The sequence below is a fragment of the Alexandromys fortis genome, unplaced genomic scaffold (assembly GCF_014885135.2).
Source record: "Alexandromys fortis isolate MF-2015 unplaced genomic scaffold, M_Fortis_MF-2015_v1.1 scaffold_73, whole genome shotgun sequence".
NCBI lineage: Eukaryota > Metazoa > Chordata > Mammalia > Rodentia > Cricetidae > Alexandromys > Alexandromys fortis.
In genome coordinates, this window is record NW_026067959.1 from 2,271,690 (window position 1) to 2,290,143 (window position 18,454).

Genomic DNA, 18,454 nt, shown 5'->3' on the forward strand with positions numbered 1-18,454 from the left:
ATCAGGGAAAAGAAAGATATTCTACAATGATCGTGGCTCTGTGAGGGTTACAAGGGGCAATCAACAATTAAAATTAAAATGCGAAGATAAGGCCCGGCGGTGATGGTGCACGCCTTTAATCCCAGCACTCGGGAGGCAGAGGCAGGCGGATCTCTGGGAGTTCGAGGCCAGCCTGGTCTACAAGAGCTAGTTCCGGGACAGGCACCAAAACTACAGAAAAACCCTGTCTCGAAAAACAAAACAAAACAAAACAAAAACAAAAAAAAAAAAGCGAAGATAAAGGGTCAAAAAGGCCAAATGAAGCTAGGGGTTTTGTTTCTATTCCAAAAAGTTGATTTTTTAAAAGAATTTTATTTTAAGGTTTTCATACAGAGAAATGGATTTCATCGTGGTGTTTTATTTTCTTTTGTGGTATTAGGGGTTGAACCCAGGGCCTTGCACGTCTTAGGGAAGCTTGCTCAACTAATGATCTGTATTATCAGCCCTGAGAAGGTAGTATGTTGGAAATGGTTCATTCACAGACATAGAATACACAGAAGGCATTGGTCAGTGGAGACAACAATGAATTTAAAGCAATTAATTAATTAAATCACTTTGGAGCTTTTGTGTGTGTGTGTGTGTGTGTGTGTGTACATGTATGAGAAAGAAAGAGGAAGCAAAAGGTTAATATCTGTTGTCTTCCTGGACTGCCCTCTAACTTGCTTTTTGTGATCGGGTCTCTCACTGAACCTGCAGCTCATTGATTGGGCTGGGCTAGCTGACCAACCAGCTGCCCGGACCAGTCTGTTTCTGTGCCCCCAGCTCTGGGGTTGCTAGTGAATGCCATCATTCCTGGCTTTTCACAAGGGTATGGGGGATCCCAACCCAAGTCCTCTGGACCATGAAGCACTCTATGCACCAAGCCATTTCCTCAGGCCCTGGAGCTCTACCTGTAATACAGTTTCATCCGTGAACAAGTCAAGTTTTCCCTTCTAGACACTTCTAGGAACTGAATTCTTAGAACAATGATGTCAGCCAGGCAGTTGTGCGAGAAGGAGATGAGGTAGGGTGTGTCTAGGAATGATGGATGGCTGGTGAGCTGGAGAATTGTGTCTTTTTTTCCCCCTAAAATTCTTCTTGTACCATGGAGAAAGAGGTTTCCCCCGTGCTCCCTGACATGATGGATTGGATGCTGCTTCTATCAGCGCCTTCTAGGAAACTTAACAGGAAGATCAGTCACTCAGGAAAGAGACTCAAAGTCATCCATGAGGGGATAAGGGACAGAAGAGCCACCCTAAGACGGGAGCTGGGCAGACAGAGTGGAAATGCCTGGCGAGGCCTTGGTCCACCCATACCTAGGACGTTAGCACCTTCCTGTGTGTGTTTTCAGGCTTGCCTTCTTGGTGCCAGCCCACGTGGGAGGGCAAGGATAAAGCTCAGGGGGTAGTCTGGGAAAAACAGCACCAACTTTATATCTTTTGGTATTTTTTTTTAATAAAATAGGAACAGAAGTCAGAATACAAGAGCAACTAAAGTAGACAGCACCCTAGTCTAATTCAAAAGGCACATTTATACATGAAAATCCCCAGAGGAAGAAACTCTCAAATAATCAACATGAAAATGTTAGCAGAAGTTAGCTCGATCAGGTAGACTTGGGCTGATAGATCTGATAGCTCTCCTCGGGTAGATCCTGTGCTTCCTGATTCTTCGACAATGTGCATGCATTCAATTTATGATAACAAATCTGGAATAAACACCCATTATAGAAAACACAGGAAAATAAAAGAAGTGTAAACAAGCTAGTGGCGCTCCTCCCATTTCTACTACCAGCTAAAGGTGCCCGTGGCATTTTTTTTTTGTTAAATTTTTGTTAAATTATTTCTAGTCATTTATTTTTATTGCTAGTCATTTCTAAATGTATGCATATTGTGTGATAAAGGCCACATATTATTTAAATTTAGTGCCTTCTTTTTCAAAACATTTTAACATTATAGAGTCATGTATTATTGTTTAAATCTTAATATAGATCATATGTATAATTCTTTTTTTTGTTCCTTATTTTTAATGTTGACTTTCAACATGAAGTCAGCATGTTTGTTCGCGAATCATGAACTATATTTCAGATTATGTTCTAGTGAACAATCATAATTCAGTTATCTGCTGCTACATAATAAGTTAGTATAAAATTTAGTGTCTTAACATAGTAACTTATTGTCCCCTCAGGTGGTTCTGTAGGGTGAGTGAGCTGAACTCAGGTTTTTCCCTCCTTTGGGAGTCCGAAAGAATGGGGCATTTGACATGACTGATTCATACACACAGGTTCTTTCCCATGGTACTCAGAGCTCCAAGAGGCAGGAAGTAGAAGCAGACAGTCCTTTTAAAGACGAGAGTTTATTTCTAGCACAGTGTCACTTCCGCCATATTCTACAACAGACAGCAGTCTCAAACCAACCTTGATTCAAGAATGAGAAAGAGGAGTCCGCAAGGAAGAGTGGCATGTGCTTTTAGGGAAAGTGACAAAGATTGGCAGCCATCTTTGGAGTCCAGATCATTTTTGAAAATGTATTGAAGTACAGTTTGATAAAATTTTAGAGACTTATGACGTTTCCTCTTAAACAATTCTATAGAAGGCAATCTCGTTCATGTCTCTTGAAGGAGAAGTAGACTGTTGGGGTTGACCTGCCTCCATAGAACCAGGGTGCCATGAGAAGTCAGAGCTGGGATGGAGTGCTCACAGGTCAGAGTTCTTGACTGCTGAATGACTAGTTATGCCGCAGGCAAACACTGAAATTCCCATTCCCTGAAGTCCAACTCAGGCTGTCCCTGTCCAACAGACCTCCAGGGCCAAACCTCACCATGAGCAGAGAAGCCAGGAGGGAATATGTGGAGGACGCTGGGTCAGCCCTGAAGGGAACATGGTGGGAGATGCCACTGCCGGGAACTGATCAGAAATATGGCTGAGAGGGCCAATGGGAGGAAAGAAGGAGGTGCTGGACAAGGTGACCAACTGGATACAGAAAACTGCAATCTCACCTTAAAGATACAAGGTATCTCTCGTGCTTAGCAGCACTGACTGTGACCGTTGCTGTTTCTCCTGGGAGAGAATAGAACCACCAGAAATAGCACTGGGGCCTCCAAAAAAGCTAACACGGCTATTGCAAGGCTCTGGGTTATTTCAGGGTCAGGACAAAGGGTTTCTGTCTATTTTTCATGTACCTCAGATGCACCATTGCTCTTATGAAACTCTTTAGTTTAGCAACCACTGGCCCCTCCCCTCACTGGCAGTGAGCCTTCCCTGAACCTCCACCAGGGTGCCATTCATAACGGTTAGTTGTGTGTTGCTCTGCTCGGGTTCAATACAATGATGGTCTGGGTAAGCTATGGCCCTTCTCTGCCCCTTAGTTCTCTCACCTATAAAAGGGGAGCTTAAAGGTACTCTCACCTCCTTCAGTGAGGGGAAGAGCGAGAGAGAACTAATTCACATAGAAATTGTGTATCCTACAACATACGCCCAAGAAGCATTAGTTATTTTAACTTCCTACCAATTTTTTTTAAAAGCTTACACTTTTTGATACTTAAGACACTTGAATTTTTAGAGTGGTTTTAGGTTTATAGCAAAGTTGAACAGAGAGTGACACACAGCATGACCCCTGTCTATAGCTTACCTTTCTGTAGCCTCCCTGCCCTAGTTATACATTTGTTCCAGCCAGTGAATCCACATCGTCACATCAGATCATCAGAGTTCATAGTTGGCACCGAGGCTTATGTTTAATATTGTCCAGTCTATTTGTTAGAACAATATAGCACGGCATGTACCATGACAGGACCGTGTAGAGCAGCTCCCTTGACCCAAATCCCTGTGGTCCACAAGTATCATTTCCCATCACAACTGGCTTCCAATCACAAATGACAAGACATATCTTATGCATGTTTACTCCCTCTTCTAAATGTCCTACAGTTCTGTGCATAGCCCTTGGCAAATGCAGGCTGAATTGGTAAAGGAGATGAATAATCAACAAGTTAGACCCATGGATGGAGGGAAAGCACTCAACCTTAGGTCAGGTTCTATTTTCTTTTCAGTATATTCTTAGTGTTTTCCACACGCCCTCCAATTAGTATATTATTTATATTTATGTTATTTTATATGTTATATCTCAGAAGGAAGCAGTAGGGGGTGATTTTGTACATTTTAAAGAGGCTTTCCTTGGCTTTCTCTTCCTTAATCAGTTCCTGCACACTGATGCTCAGCACTGGACCCTCTGTTGGCAATAAGCCCTGCGCTGTGTAGTACCTCATTTTCCCGCCATTGTTCATGTTGGGTAGCAGTGAAGGGTGGAGTCTGTATGTCTCCTAGCTGTGCAAACTCAGGCAAGAGACTCACTTCTCAGGGTCTGCTTTGTCTTAGCTGCAAAGTAGATATGGCAGTGACGCAGGTCACGGAGATTCGGGAGGAGTGTCTCCATAAACACAGGTGAAGTGGTAGTGACTGACGTGAGAAGTCATGGGTGTTGGCTCATGTTTCTATCATACGTTCAGTTTGTCCAGAGATGGTTCTGTGCCAAGAAAAGACCACTGGAACTCTTTGTGTTTTCTGTCTTTTTAACGGCCACGTGTAAATGCTGAAGAAATGCAATTCTGAAAAAAAAGAGGTGTGCTTTTTTGTTTGTTTGTTTTTTAAAATACAACCCTAGCTTTCAGGTTGTCTTTTAAATTCAGTGCTCTAACAATGAACACATGGAGAAGACAGAGACTTCCAGACCTGGCTCCAGGCTGTTATAAATGGCATCTGCTCACTCGCTTGTTTTGGTTCCTGTCTTGGTAGTGCTGTGGTTTGAATATGAGATGGTCCTCTAGAGGTTTACAGCTTGGATGCTTGTTCCCAGCTAGTGGCTTTGTTTTGTAGCCTCTGGAACTTTAGGAGGTAGGCCCTGGCTGATGACAGTAGGTCACTGGGGGTGGGCTTTTGATGGGCTACCTGCCTTTAGTTCCTGACCTACTCTTTCTGCTTCCTAGTCTGTTATGAAATGAACAGGACTCCACATTCTCCCACTGCCATCCATGCCTTCCCCATCGTGATGGGCTGCAAACCCTCTGAAACTGTGAGGCTAAATAAATCTTTCCTGTCTTGTTCCTATTCAGTACTGTGGCTAAAGTGACTAGGAAAAAGCTAATACAAAAAACAACAACAAAAATGTATCAATCAAGACAGGAATGAGAGCTGTGTCCCTACAGAGTGTTTTTGGATTGGGTGCCTATCTCCAAGACCATCTCGGCGTGAGCTGTGAGGACATATGGGTTGGAAGATATCAGTTTCCCAGTCAAGGCATAAGCCACTTGTGGTTTTTCTCACTTGCTATATACCCAATACTGTTGTTTTCTAAGAGTTAAACCCAAGGCATTAAGCCTCACTTCAGGTCTTGGTTGTTATAATGTCTGTGTGAGCCTAAGACTTTCCCCAGAGTGAGCAAAGTGTGATTTAATCAGTATTTAAAAATCTGAAAACAAAATAGTCCTGTCTTTAAAGAAATGGTTGGTATCGGAGATGTAGGAATGGCTCAGAGGTTAAGAGCATTGGCTGGTCTTCTAAAACACCCGGGTTCAATTCCCAGCATCCACACAACAGCTTACAACAATCTGTAATTGTTGTATTCAGGGGATATGAAATCCTCGTTTGGCCCATACGGGCACCAGGCATGAATGTGGTACATAGACATGCCTGCAGATGTTCCCGATCATCATCATCATCATCATCATCATCATCATCATCATCATCACCATCACCATCATCATCACCATCTAATAAAATTAAAAACAAGGGGTTGATGTATTCTTGTGCATAATGGGTTTCATTTGTTCAGCAGATTTTCTTGGGCAGCTGTGGAGTTCTAGACACCGAGGCAGTTCCTGAGGATCCAATGGCAAACTGGCCAGGGCAGCCTGTTCCTCCTGGAGCTTCTTGTGTGGACAATAATCAAAGCCAGACTTGTGAATCAGTCATGTCTAGTGTCTCAATATTGAGAAAGCCAACAAAAACCATCTTTTCTGAAAAACTCACCAACTGTTTATTATAACTCCAAGTCAAATCTCAATGAGGAGTTTCTAGTCCACTCTTTTCCCTTTCCTCTTTGGAAACCCCTCTTTCTGACTAACTTGCCACCCCAACTCCCAATTTAAAATTTGAGGATGGTACTTCTGGTTGGTAGCTACATCAAAGCACCCCAGAGAAAAAGGCCTGGAACCTAAAGAGATGGACTATGTAAGTAAGTAAATGGCACACATGGTTACGGATGAGAGGAGTCTAAGATTGTAGCGGACAAACTGGAGGGAGACTCAGAAGAACCAATGGACACAGAATAAAGTTTAACCAAATATTTGGGTACCCAGTACCCAGGTCGAATTGGAACATGCTATTATCCATCACAGTGAACTTAGGTCAGGTACCTAAGCTAGCTGCAAGAGAGGCTGGAAATGTAAGTATCTGGTTCTTTAAGTGTACACAGCAGTGGGATGTGGTTTTTTGTCTTAAGACAAGGGCTTCCTAAAATCTCCAAAAAATTAAGTTAATTTTAAAAGATCAGATATATCCTAGCTGAAGAGTGGCAACCTTTTTTTTTTTTTTTCAGACTACAACCCTGATTACAAATTCAGGACATTCTTGGCAACATTATGGTTGCTACATTGTTGATTTTTTTTTTTTAAACTTTCAGAAAGCAAGCTGATCGGGTGAAAGAGCACTGAGAATTCCATTCTTCACTGTGTATTTAATTATTTCTACACTGGAGCAAATGCCATGGACTGAAGTTTTTCATGGGAATTCAGGCCCCACTCTCTTTGGCAGTGAGTCCTAACTATTTTTGGAAGTTGGAAAAAAATGCAGAGAATCTGGTTTACTGTTGGTCATGTACAGTAATGTTATTTTTGTGTATCTAGGACAATGACATGGTCAATGTTTTTAATTGACTTTCTTGGGACATAAGGGTGGGCTTTAGGTCCAGAATAAGGCAGAAGAAACACAGTTGGCTCCGATCCTGTCCCATTGGTCTATACTCACTCACAGGAATCCCTTTTCCCTGAGTGCCTGGAATGGCTTCCCTGCAGAGCCAGGCTGCTTTCCGGCTTTCTTTCCATTTGACTATAGCTTGTTTGTTCTCTAGGACTTGTTGGGAAATGCTCACCCTAAGAATCTGTACACTAGCAATTGTTTTCTAACTGTGTCACCTAATCACTGTGCTGTTGGGCAAGTTGTTTAGGCATTTAGAGCCTGTTTCTTTCTCTGCTTCTCTTTTGGGAAGGCAGGGTCATGTGAATCTCAGTTGCTTTATTTATGAAAGAAAATATTTGATGAAATGATTCCTGATCAGGATGCTTTGGGATGTAAACAGAATGCCCAAATAAAAATGGCTTTAAAAATAAGAAACGTGCCACACATACAATCCAGGTCTCTGAGTTATTTCAGGGGCCAGCCCATAGTTCAAGGTTGAATAACATGGGGTCTTTTGTTCCATGGTGCTGGCGTCTATAGCATATTGGTGATGTCTTTCCTTGCGTCAGATGACCATCATAGTTATAGACATCAAGAATAGGTAAGAGGACATCACAGAAGGGAAAAAGGAACTTCTTCCTTGTGAGTGCTCTTGTGAGGAAACATTCTCGGTAAGTCTGGCTTCTAGATCCCCTGCCATTGTCTCAGAGGAAGGCAAGGAAATGATGATTATGATCTGAAACCTCTCTATCAGTGATGGGGGGGGGGATAGAGAACTGCAGAATCCTCCCACCTTCCAACATCTTATTTGTCTGTGGTTCTTGAAATCTGCATCAGTGAAGGAAAGGGTCAGGCTGAGGCTCTGGTGTTCTGGTGTTGAAACTTGCATGATCTGAAAAGGTAAACAACAGTAGCCTTCTCCCATGAAAGGCAATATGTAAGGGGGGTGAGAATAATACTTTCTACAGCCTTCTTCATGGGATGGGTGGTTTAATAGAAATGGTTCCCTTAGGATCATAGGGTATGACACTATTTGAAAGGAGTAGAATGAGTGTCTTTGTTGGATTGGCACGGCCTTGTTGGAGGAAGTGTGTCCCTGGGGGGTGGGCTTTGAGGTTTCAGAAGCTCAAGTCAACTCCAGTGTCTCAGAATCCTTTCTCTTCCTGTTGCCTGTCCATCTGTAGAACTCTCAGCCACCTCTCCAGCACCATGTCTGTCTGCTTCCCACCATGACAATAATGACTAAATCTCTGAATGTAATCCAGCCCCAATTAAATGTTTTTATTTATAAGAGTTTCCATGGTTATGGTGTCTCCTCACAGCAATACAGACCCTAGGATAATGGGGGAGAATTCAAACAGCCTGAAATGGGGGTGGGCATGATTGTACTACAATTGCTGTAGAATATTATTTTAAGGTGTGTTACTTTTGTTTATGCTATGGAATATTTGTTTTATGACTCAAAGATGTGTATGATTAAATAAAATTCACCTGTGGTCAGGAGACTGCGTCAGCAACTACTTGGTAGGAAGTTGTAGGGAGGAACCAGGTGGAAAAGGCTTTTTAAGGAGGGGCAAGGAGGAGCATGAGGGCTTCTGGAGAGACTCAAGGAGGTGAGCTAGTGAGCTGCTTGCTATTCCTCAGGCTGTGGCTCTTGTGGCTGAAGTACTACTGGTAGCAGCAAAGTTGCAGTTATTGGCTAGGATAGTAGCAAGCACCAGAGGACCCCCCCCCCCCCGGCCTTTCTGGTGCTGGTATTACAAGTGTATCCATCTTAGGTTTTCCTGTGTGCACAGAAAACACTTTACTGACTGAGCCACCTCTCCACCCACAAGACTTTCCCTTGGAAACTATATTGTCATCTGGACTTGTGGGCTCCAGAGCCGCGGTTGGCAAATCTGCAGATGTTCTAATGCGAATAAGCCTCTGGTGGTGCTAGCTGCCATTGTCTTCTTTGCTGGCCACAACTGATACCCTTTTTAAAGATTCTGGTGATGGTATGGGAGTTCTGCTTTGCTGTCAGAAAAGATCATATTTTTTTTTTAAAAAAAGGCATTATAACAATCTCATTTTATTTTGGGAATAGCATATTTACTTGAAAGAATGCTTGGTAAACTGTGACTATTAAAATCTGGGTGTTTAGCAGGTGTTTTCCCCAGAATAATACAATGCTACTGTTCCGAGGAAAACAACCAGTAATGTGTTTGTCAATGTTAAAATCTGGAATTTCAAGCAAAAAATACAATTCTAATACAATATATTAGTCACCATGAGATAAAGCTTACCAAATAATTCCTAAAGAGTTTTTTGAGCTCAGTGTTATAATAGCACCTACTAAATTATTAGTGACATATATAATTTATTGTTTGTAAATTAATGCCTCAGTGCTTGGAAGACATTCATAACCAGAGAGTTAATATTTTCTAATTGGCATAGATTACATACATACACATATAACATGGTAATGAAGGATTCATTCAAAGTATGTGAGGCCAGTGGATTTTAGTGTACCTGAAAACTTCATGGATACTGTTTATAACCACGTTACAGTTAATTTTAAAGAAACTGTTACTGAAGTTTTGTGTAGTATCAAAAAGTCATAGTCACAGTTATCTGACAAGGTTACAGAATTGCTCCTCTCAAACACAGAATGGCAAGCTTGAGTAATCTTTATCATAGGAAACCATAGTTCATAATATCCTATTACTTAGTTTATGAATAGCCAGAAGACAGGAGTTTTAAATCTCCAAACACAAAGCAAAGATAAAGAGGGAGCACCACTACCTGCCCAGATTTGATCATTACACGCTATACACATGTATACCACATTGTATCCTATAAATATGTATATTTAACTATCGTGAACAAAGATGTATTATGAACTGTATTTTGTCAGTGAGTTGAATCTTTTCCCAAACTGAGAATACTAAGGTATTTTTCCTTGGCATATAAAACAAAACGAACAAAAAACCAAAAGCAAAATAAAACCACTGGGTGTTGGTGGCACACACCTTTAATCCCAGTACTTGGGAGGCAGAGGCAGGAGAATCTCTATGAGTTTAAGGCCAGCCTGATCTACAAAGTGAGTTCTAGGACAGTTAGAGCTACACAGAGAAACCATGTGTTGAAAACCAAAAAAGAAAAACAAAACAAAACAAACAAACAAAAAAAAAACCCAAGTCAAACCAACAAAAAACCCAAACCAAACCAAAAACAAGATCCCAACTATGTATGGTAGCATATCTTTAATCCTAGAACTCAGGAGGCACAGGCAGGCAGATATCTGTGAGTTTAAGACTTTCTCCTCTCTTTTCCTCCCTAACCAGGCATGATTTCCTCCCATTGAGTAGGCTTATAGTCCAATTATATAGCTATTGGTTACTGACAAGACATGAATGCCACTATTGTTCCTGTAGGTCATGCTGGTAATTGTGGTTGGAAAGGACTTTTGATTTCTCCCTTCCCTTGGAGGCTGCATAACACCTTCTGGATCTATGGAAGCTCTAATTCAGGAAGGAGTCTTCCACCATGTATAATCTTTAATAAATAAATTTATTTTTTTCAGTTTTACTTTCCAATACAGTAGCTAGTGGTAAATGTAGCCTGTTTTATAAAAACAAACAAACAAACAAACAAAAGAACCCCAAGCTTTTAAGGGTCTTCAGTAATTTCTAAGTATGTGAGACAGTCCCAGGACCAAAATTTGACATGCATTAGTCTATTACATAGAATAATGTACTAGTCGGGTAAGCATAAGGTCTGGACTCACTGGCAAGTTATACGTAATGAATGACTTGCACTCTATATTACATCACCTAGGTATCCTTTGGATTGTTCCTCTCTGCTAAAATACCATGACACAGTCCAGAGTGCAAAACCATAATGAACATAATGCACAGATACAGAATTCGTATCTGTGATGAGAGTCCCCCGAAGATCTCTGATTTGGATTGTCACTAATACGCAGAGCCCCCCCCCCAATGACCAAGGGGTTCCAATTCTTTCTTATTTTAAGAAAAGAATGTATTTATGTTCTCTACTTAATGGCCACCCCATAATTCTGATCCCAATCAAAAGGCATGCTTTTATTTTTGCCGTCTTCCCCTCTAAATGGGTGAGAATGAAACATGTAATTAGGAGACATCCGCTTAAGGTTTGGCTAGCTGACCACTGTGACTGGACAACACAGTTGCCTTTCGGTGGGATTTGGAAAGTATTTGCTTTCAAGTTGTTCATTTTAAAAGGTCCGCTGCTCATTCTCAGTGCCCTTACAGAGCTGCTTCATCTCGGTGAATCATTAGTGCCTTCAGGGCCTGATAAAAATGTTGCCCAAACCCAGGGAAATAAATAAGGCTGTGGTTTGGGAAGGACATTGTCGTAGAATTACATTTTATTGAGAAATGTTTTTTTTTTGAAATAATGTTGTTATCTTAGTGATTTTTATATGGTTGTGATAAAATACTATGACCAAGGCAACTTATAAAAAAAAAGTACTAATTGGGTTTACATTTTCAGTGGGCTATGGATCCATTATGGCAGGGCTGTGTGGCAGCAAAAAGCAGCCATGTTTGCTGGAGTGGCTGAGAGCTGACATCTTGATCTAAAAGTAGGAGGTGGTGGTGGTGGGGTCTTTCAACAAGGTCACACCTCCTAATCCTTCCTGTATAGTTCTAACAACTGGGGACCAAATATTCAGACATATGAGTCTGTAAGTGTTGGGGAATATTATTTTAAGGTGTGTTACATTTGTTTTAGATTGCATTTGTTTAGCTCTGGGAAGCTGTGTTCCTGTGCCTGTCTAAAACACCTGATGGTCCTAATAAAGAGATGAATGGCCAATAGCAAGGCAGAAGAGAGGAATAGGCAAGGCTGGCAGGCAGAGAGGATAAATACAAGGAGAAATCTGAGAGAGAGAGAGATCTGAGGATCTGGGAATGAGAGGAAGGAGGAGGACTTCAGGGGCCAGTCACCCAACTACACAGTCAGACACAGAGTAAGAAGGAAAGAAAAGATGGATAGAAACAGAGAAAGATAAAAACCCTGAGGCCAAAGATAGATGGGAATAATTTAAGAAAAGATGGCAAGGAACAAACCAAACTAAGGCTGGGTACTTATAACTTTTTTTTTAAAAGGCATCCCTGTGTGATTTATTTGGGAGCAGGGTGGCAGCCCCCACCCCCTACAAGAGTTCAAAAATCCAGAGTGAAGCATCATACAATGGTCATTCTCCTTCAGTCCACTACTGGGGTTGGATGTCTGGAACCTGAAGAAGAGAACTGATTCCTCTCTCTCTCTCTCTCTCTCTCTCTCAAGGACTTTGGAGAAAGTCCAGAAATCACTACACACACACACACACACACACACACACACACACACACACACAAAGGAATAAGTAAAAGGAGGGATTTCAGCAAATTCCTAGATTGCGTTTACCCTGCTATAAGCTGCTAAGTGGCCATTATAGAAGGAACTGAAGCATTTAACAGACACACCAGTGATCCTCTGGTTAAACAGTGCAGGTCCTCTGCCACAAGGAACGACTTTTTCCCATGGCAGTAATTAGTTAGCAGTCTGTGTGGGCCTAATAAATACTCTGAGGGAGAGTGAATGGAAGAGAACGTTTGCTAAGAAGTTGCCTTCCTGTTTGTCATCGTTCCATGAGGCAGTTTGGAGGAGCCCAGTTTGACACCATTTATGTAGCAGTTGGCAATTGCAATTACTAGTAGAAAACCACGGTGGCTCATTCCTGCAGCCCTAGCACGTAGACTGGGCCAGGAGGATTGTCTCAAGCTGCAGACCAGCCTGGGCTCTGCAGGGTGACCATGTCATAGAGCGAGAGCAAGGGATAAAAGAAAGTAAAAATGATATCGTGGTACATAATAGGCTTCTGTGGCTTTGAATGTATTTAATTTACTGAGATTCCCTGAAATTAGGAGTTGAAGATGATAATGTCTTTCTTTCAAGGGCTGTGGAATAATTTACATGAATTGTCTGTAGAGGATTTGACACACTATTGAGGGTACCATGAAGTTTAGCTGTTAACTCTTATTATTATTAAAGCTAGTATTCTGTTTGGAAGCCCTGGTGTGCCATTGACCTAGAACATGGATCAGGTTCTTAGTTTGGATTAAAGATGGCCTGACAGGCTAAGGAAAGATTGATGAAGGCTGCAAACAGCCTTGTGCTGCCCAGAACATCATCGGAGGCAACAAAAATAGTTCAACAGCAGGATGAATACGGTTGAGATGTTCTTCCTCTTGACCCCTGTACAGAGGGAACCTGCTGGGGTACTAACCAGAGATGCAGAGGGCTTGAACCTGTGTGCAAGTCAGCTGGGTGACATCTAGGCTCATTCTGGACATCAGAGCATGTGAAAACTTTACTAGATTAGCACCCGGGGCCTACAAGACAGAATAGATTCTAAACAGTTCTGGCAAGAAACCTCCTAAGGCTGTTTTCAATTTAGGGATTAATCAGTCATTTTATAGCAAGTGAAATTATTAGGTTCCAGCCTGGGTTTATCCTACAGTTTAAAAAAAAAAAAGCCAGGAAAGCTGTTCAAGGCCTGTATAATTACGTAAAGTCATCAATTGGAGTGTGTGCCATAACAATCCCCGTTTCAAAAATCAATTGTGGGAAGAGGAATTGTATAGTCCAAGCTATGCATTTGTTTTAGATTTTGGCAGCAGAGCCAGAAGTTTCCAGGCAGTAAGCTGAAGCTTGTAACATTTTCAATATGGTTAGGGTTTAATTCTAATTTGACCTTATGCTCATCTATCGAACAAATGAGCAGATGTTAGCATTTTATATGCAAGAGTCCTAATGGCTCATTCCAGCTCTTTATTACTTAGTGGTATGTAATTGACTCGTTTCTATTGCTGTGATAAAACACCATGGCCAAAAGCCACTTGGGAGGAAAGGGTTCATTGAGAATTGTATAATTCGCAAGTCACCCTCCATCACTGAAGGAAGTGGGGGCAGGAACCGAAGCAGAAACTACAGAGAAACACTCGTGTACTAGCTTACTCCTCATGGCTTGGTAAGCTCCCCAAAGGTGCCTGGCACTGCCCACACTGGGCTAGCCCTTTTACAACAACCGTCAATCTAGAAAATGCCCCGTGGGCCAATCTGATGGGGGCATTTCCTCAGCTTAGGTTCCCCCCTGTCAGAGGGACTCGAAATTGTGTCAAGCTGCCCAAACTCGAACCAAGACAATCATTAAGACTGTTTCATGAGTTGGAGGCGTCCTGGGCTACACAGTGAGTTCCAGGCCAGCCCAGATATCCCACAAGTCCTTATCTCAAAAACCAGCCCAAACCAAGCAAATAAAAGGAAAACATCAGGTTTTCTAAGTTAATCTAAGTTAGTTAATCTAACTATCATTCTTTGGATTTTTGCTACTCACAACTTGGACTTAACATCATTATCACCTGGGAATTAGAAACGGAGACTCTCAGGCCCCTTCAGACCAACTGGGTTGGCATTTTAACACAATCCCAAGGTCAATTGTTTGCACAACAAATATCATTGGCTCTAGGAGGCTCTGCTTTAGGCCACAGGAAGCTAATCATGTGATCAGAGCACCCAGCAGACAAGCAGAGCCCCAGATTCTTCAGAAGGAGTTTTTGGACGCTTTCTTTCAAAATTGCCAACAGTTCACAATTAAGGTGAGGTGTTTTAGTGCACAGGGAAAATGCAGGAACTCGGAAACACACTGCCCACCACTTGGTATAGATAGGTCTAATTTTTACTACTTGTCATTATCGGACTTATCTCTCTTTATTAAAAATACTTTTATTGAGATTATATGTATAAATACATAACAATATATATAAAACAGACAATATATGTATAACAAAATGTATAATTCAGTCAAATAAATTCTTTTTTCTGAGAAAATTTTATTGGCCTTTTGAATACAATTTGACAGGAAGGATGGTCCCCTCACACTTCTGCTGGGACCAGCACAAGGCCTCCTCTTGACTGATTCTGTGTTTGGCCCCAATGCAGCCTGTCCTGTACTTCTTGTCTGCAGTGTTGAAACCTGGCCTGCCCGGAATCACACAGAAGTCCAGGCCGTAGATCCCATTGCTTGGGTCAGATTTGATGCCTAGGCCAATGTGTTCTTGAATCCCAAAGCCAAAGTTTCCAGTATCTGAGAAGTTATTTTTCCCTGACTCATACTCCTGCACCTTCAGGCCTTTCTCCAGGAATCCTTCTGCCTTGACTCCACGGACAGGGCAGTGAGCAGCAATCTTTTCATTTCTCTTGTGCCTAAGGACCTAGAGGCGTATCTAGCTTTGGGAAATACAGGTGTCTGTTCTGTGAGCTGCTCCAACACCTTGGCTGCCCCAGGTCAATCTGTCTCCGCTCTCCCCAACACAGATACTGAGGCAGAGCTTGCGGATTCGAAGTCCCCGCATGGGGTTCTCCTTTTCACCTTGATCTTGTGACATGATGGAGAGAAGGGAGAGAGACAGTCAAACAAACATGCTCACACTCGAGGCAATGCCACCTCTGTCCATCTGAGAACCTTCAATCAGCATCCCTAAGTGAAACTCTGACCCATCAACAATAGCAATTGTTCCTTCCCCTAGCCTGTGGCCACTACTATTTTACTTGGTGAATCTTCCTAGTCTAGGTAACTCCACTAAGTTGGAGGCAAGTGTTCTTTTGGGTGTGGTATTTTTATTTTTCACTTATCATAATGCTTCCAAGGCTCATTCACATTGACTTGCACCAGGGATTTTCCTTTCTTTTAAAGGCAGAACCATATTCCATAGCATGTTTACATCATATCTTCTTTATCTGTGTATTCATTGGTTGGTGAACTTCTGGGTGATTTCCACCATACTTTGTTGCTATGAATATTGATGTATAAATATCTTTTTCAGTCCTCTTATCAAATTATTTTTTAAGCTTACCCAGAAATGGAACACACAGGTCCCATAACTGCTCTGAGTTTCAGTTTTACAGCGTGGCTTTCTCAGAGTGGCTTTGCTTCCATTCTCAACAGTATCTTCAAGATGTCCTCTCTTCTGGACCCGTCTCGTCTTCACGGCTGGGAAGTAGTGGCATCTCACTAATGTGCATTCTCTAGTGACTGGTGGTAGTGAGCACCTTCTTACTTGCTATTTATTTATCTTCTTTGTGGGAATGTCGTCAAGTCCTTTAGCCATTTAGTTACTTATTTATTGAGACAGGGCTATTTTAAAGTTGTGGCTTTTATATTTTTCTCTGAAAGCCTGGGCATTAACCCTTTACCAGATATATTGCCTTTGAATGCTTTCCAGCACTGGGGACAGCCTTTTTATTTTTATTTTTTGACTGTATTCTTTGAAGTATAAAGGTTTTAAATTTTAATGAAACTCAATTTAGATATGCTTTGTGGCTTAAACTTTTGGTTTTGCAATAAATCATTGCTGAGCCCCAAGCTGTGATGCTCTCCTCCCATCCTTTCTTTTAAGCGTCTACGTTTAACGCTTTGATTCACTTTGACTTTATCTATAAATATGGAATAAATGATGGCCTAACTTTATCCTTTTAAATGTTGGTGTCCAGTTTGCTCAGTGCTACTTGCTGCAGACTTTTTCCCAGTTTGGTGCCTGTTCTCCTCCTGCAAGTCATCTGACTATGCCTTGAGGACACATTTTAGAGCCCCTTATTTTATTTTATTTGTTGATCTGCCTACTTTCATGCAAATACTGTGCTGTTTTAAATATTGTAAAAAGTAAAATCATCGACAGCGTTTCTTAGAATATTGATAGAACACCTTTGCTTTCCAGTTTCTATCCTTTTCTACAGGGCACCTCTGAAATTGGTGTGCATAATTCCCAGGAGCATTTTCACGCAGTTATCGCATTTTTATGTATATGTAGGTAGAGTTTTCCCATCCCAGGAGCCACTTCCAAATTACCACACAGAGATATATTAATTGTAAATGCTTGGCCAGCCGCTCAGGCTTATTATTAACTAGCTCGTACATTTTAAGTTAATCCATATTCCTTATTCACTCTCTGCCACATGGCAGTACCTTTATACCTTTATAGAGCATAACACATTCATCTCTTGTTCCTGTTACACCTGGCTGGCAGCCTGACTCTGTCTTCCTTTTTCCCCGTCCTTAGTTTGATTTTTCTGCCTAACCTTATCCTGTCCAGCTTTTGGCAGCCAGTTTCTTTATTAAACCAGTCACAGTAACATATATTTACACAGTGTAAAGGAATATTGTGCAGCATGTATCTATTAGTTTCTAGGTTTCTATTCAAATATTAGCTTATAAACAGTCCTTTTCAGTTTGTCTTCCTTCCTTCCTTCCTTCCTTCCTTCCTTCCTTCCTTCCTTCCTTCCTTCCTTCCTTCCTTTTTTTCTTTCTTTCTTCCTTCCTTCCTTTCCCCACCCTCACCCTCCTCCCCCCCCCCGAGACAGGGTTTCTCTGTGTAACAGTTCTGGAACTTGCTTTGTAGGCTTGCCTTGAGAGGTTGTGTTTCTTTATTTTACAATATATTTTATAATCATTCTGGAATGTGTGTACTTAATTTTATTTGCTGTATAGCATTCCTCTCTATCCAAACTGACTTATAGTTTTAAATTTATTTCTCCAATAAGAGGCAACTAGGTTGTTTCTAACATTGTTTTAGTCAATGTTCTATTTCTGTGAAGAGACACTGTGGCTGCTGCAACTCTTTTATTCAGAAATTTAGTTCATCGTTGTCATGGCGGGAAACATGGCAGCACACAGGCAGATGTTTTGCTTAAGAAGTAGCTAAGAGTTCTACATTTGGATCTGAAGGCATCAGGGACCTGGACCTGGCTCGAACATTTGAGACCCAAAAGCCCATCCCCAAGTGACACACTTCCTCCAACAATGCCACATATGTGAGCCTATGGAAATCATTCCCAAACCACCACAAATGTCTTAAAACTTTTAAAACTATGTTTTCTAAATGTCCACATGTGCACATGAGTCAGAGGACAATTCATGGGAGTCAGTTCTCTTCTTATGTTATGTGGGTCCTGGGTACAAAGCTCAGGTTGTCAGACTTGGCAGCAAGCACCTTTCCTTTACTCACTGAGGCATCTCACTGGCCTGATGAGTACTTGACAAGACCTGCTTGCACCTTTATTGTGGTTGTCAGCTTAATTTAATAATTAATAATTAATTTGTTAATTTAACAAACAATCTAAGACAATATGTTTATCAAGAAGAAAGCTTCGTTTTTAGCTCACGGTTTCAGAAGTGTCAGTTGGTCCAGCGTCAGTTGATCCTGTTACTTTGGGCATCTGGTGAGGAAGAACATCTAATCATGATGGAAACTGTGTGGAAAAGCAAAGCTTTTCGTCTCATGGTGGGGTCTTGTAAAAGAGAGAGAGGAAGGGGTGGGATTCCTACTCTCCTCCACAAGGGCACATACTAATGACCTAAGACGACTTGCCAGGCCCCACCTCTTACATGTTCCACCATCCCCCAATAGCAGCAAGCTGTTAAGTAAA

At 41.6% G+C, this 18,454-nt stretch overlaps 1 pseudogene; it reads right to left on the bottom strand.

The window, feature by feature from the left end:
* Positions 1-14,862: 14,862 nt before the first annotated feature.
* LOC126507947 (60S ribosomal protein L11-like) lies at positions 14,863-15,417 on the bottom strand (annotated as a pseudogene).
* Between the last annotated feature and the right edge of the window lie 3,037 nt (positions 15,418-18,454).